Source organism: Octopus bimaculoides, chromosome 8 (genome assembly GCF_001194135.2).
Source record: "Octopus bimaculoides isolate UCB-OBI-ISO-001 chromosome 8, ASM119413v2, whole genome shotgun sequence".
Lineage (NCBI taxonomy): Eukaryota > Metazoa > Mollusca > Cephalopoda > Octopoda > Octopodidae > Octopus > Octopus bimaculoides.
This window is the reverse complement of record NC_068988.1, coordinates 87173988-87177098: the sequence shown is the minus strand read 5'-3', so window position 1 is coordinate 87177098 and position 3111 is coordinate 87173988. Positions and strand designations below refer to the sequence as shown.

Here is a 3111-nt window from a genome sequence, read left to right as displayed (position 1 = left end):
AAATAAAAACTTTTACGGTTATACCTATTGGTTTCGAATTTTTTTTTTATACATGCTAGAACACTGGTAGTGAAATTTGTAAAAATATTTGCTACCCTATATATATATTTAATATATATATATATATATATATATAAACAATTGCAGTGTGGAAGGTGTTTATAAGCCATTTCAAAGCGACAAAAGTATTTTGACACAAATTAAATTTAAATATTGAAGTGAATCTAACGGTTTTTGTGTTTTTTAAATAACTTATAAACACCTTCCACGCTGCAATTGTTTTTGTTTCAGCACACGATCTCAGATCAAGTCACTTGCTATGCAAGTACATCTCCGTAAAATATATTTTTATATACACACATATATATATCGGCTGGCTAGGCTAGCAGGCTAATATATATATTAGGTTACGAGCCTAGCCAGCGAACTGGCATCTTTCGACAGCTAAAATGATGCAAAGTTCATCGTGACTAGCAATGTGTAACAACATCCACTAATCTGGTTGATACCATGATGTGTGTGTGTGTGTGTGTATAGTTCAAATTTACAGAAAACAAAAGGTGAAGACAAGTGAAGGAACAACAAGCAGGTGTATTAGTTCAACACTCAGTAAGAATGGAAAAGTCTTTGACCTTTTGAGCCTATGCTCTTCGGCAAAAAGGATTGTGAAGAAAAGAAAAAAGGAGGGAATAAAAAAATACAGAGAAAGAAAAAAAGATGTAGAGATTAATGGTTCAACATGATGAAATTACTGGAAGAAAGAGGCTGAATGAAGGGAAGATAATAACGATCACCCGACTGAACTAGTGTGCACAAGTGCGTATGTGTATGTGAGAATGGTGTGTGTGAGCATGTATGTGTGAATGGGGGTGAGTGTGTGTGAATGTATGTGTGGGTAAGCTTAAAATTATGTGGGCCTTTGTGTGTGCGTGTGGGAGTGTGTATGTGTATAAGCAACCTAATGTGTGCATTTCATGGAGTGATATGCATTTTCATGTATTTGTGTGTGTGTGTGTGTGTGTGTGTGTGTGTGTGTGTGTGTGTGTGCATATGAACGAGTGTATATGTGTTTGAGGCTATTGTGTGTCTCAAAACAAATTACTGGAAAAATTTGGTATATTTTATATTTTTCCAGTTTTTTGTTTTGATATGTAAATTACTTTGCAAATAGAATTCACCAGAAATTTTAAATGTTATGGATGCCTCATTTTAGCGCTACACAAGGACACAGCTTGAATTATAATTCCTTCTATATACTATTCTGCTTGAATATGATTTATTGGATTATATATATATATATATATATATATATATATATATATAAAATAATGAAGGTGACAAAAAGTACAGGTCTATGCACTGACAGGGGAGATAACTACCTCATTGAGTGAAATCACCATACTAGTCTAGTTTTGCTTAAAATTAAAGCTTATCAGAAGTGACTATTCCATGTGTGTGTGTGTGTGTGTGTGTGTGTGCGTGTTTGTTGTATGTGAATCTGGGTTTAAGTACACACACATAGGAATGGATGTGCTCAGTGCATGAAAAAGTTACCATTTAGGTTGCGGCTCTTATTAGTAATCACATTAAACTCCAACCATTGCATCATTTCAAAGGATTCTATGTGGCCTGGAAAGGATTATAATGTAACATAAACAGCACATCAATAATAGTTTCTACTACAGACACAAGGCCTGAAATTTGTTGGGAGGTGGGCATAATCAAGTACATTGATCCCAGTACTCAACTGCATAGGTAATTTGGTGTCCTCTAGTAATGTGTGTTATTAATCATTTTGATCATTAGTCATCTTCTTCATTCATCACAGCATCTTAGTATTAGTCTTCACCACTCCATTCCATGTTTCCCAAATTCTCCCTGTTGTATCTAGCTGAAAAATGAGGGCCTCTTAATGATGTTTCCAAATTTTGGAACAAGACCAGCGGTTTTGTGGGCAGCGGCAAGTCGACTGCATCGACCTCAGCACTCATCACGGACTTATTTTATCAACCCCCACCGAAAGGATGAAAAGCAGCAGTTTGCAGGAAGGGTGTAAGTTAATTACATCGACCTCAGTGTTCAGCTGGTAATTATTTCATCAACCCCCGAAAATATAAAAGGCAAAAATCAACCTCAGCAGAATTTGAACACTGAATGTAAAGACAATGTAAATGCCGCTATGCATTTTGCCCGGCATGCTAGCGATTCTGTCAGCTCATCATCTTTAGCACATCAGTAAAAAGAGAAAAAACGTGGGCTTGAACTTGGAAGTCCTTTATTACCTTCTTAGCTCTTATATCCTCCAGTGTTGTTGGCACAATGGACAATGAACCTTCTCCATACATCCTGATTGTTCACTTTCTTCTTTAGATCCACTAGAGACTGAGTCGTCTATTACTCCAGTTACATGTTTCTGTATTCAGTAATAAATGAGGTCACACTATAAATGCTATTCCTTTGTCTGTCTAAGGAAGTATCTGGGCTTGATTAAGCATGGTACACTAATAAGCTGCATCTACCAATTGCATTCATTATATGACATTATTCATTACCAAATCTTGAAGCAAGTAACTAACGTAATAACGAAAAACCAAAGTCAAGCTCAAGTTCTTTTCTCTTATTGTATGTAAATATATGTATATATATATATATGGATATATATGAATATACACAGGAAATTAGGTGGTTGTTATAGCAACACCTATCTGCACATGTCCAATCCACACATGCTTACACACACACGCACATCGGCAACATTTGTCAATTTCTTGAAAATGGGGTCGTAACCTCGAAATATTGAATACAAGGTAAGTCTACATTAATTCACATATTTGTTTTCTTGTGATTTGCCTTGCATTTACTTCGCATTGTTTTGGCCTTACCCACGACTTTTTACAGAATATATATATGTGTGTGTGTGTGTGTGGTGAAGGCACATGGCTTAGTAGTTAGTGATATTCGGCTCTCAAATGTAAGGTCATGAGTTTGATTCCCAGAGAGGCATGTTATATCCTTGAGCAAGACATTTTATTTCACATTGCTAGCAAAAAGTGTGTAATACCTGTATTTGAAAGGGTCAGCCTTGTCACATCGTGTGTCATGCTGAATCTC

At 35.9% G+C, this 3111-nt stretch overlaps 1 protein-coding gene across 1 annotated transcript in view; it reads right to left on the bottom strand.

Annotated features, from left to right (window-relative positions):
* Positions 1–3111, bottom strand: part of LOC106881243 (mitogen-activated protein kinase kinase kinase 1) — a 152012-nt gene that overhangs the window by 62605 nt on the left and 86296 nt on the right. The window lies entirely within an intron of this gene.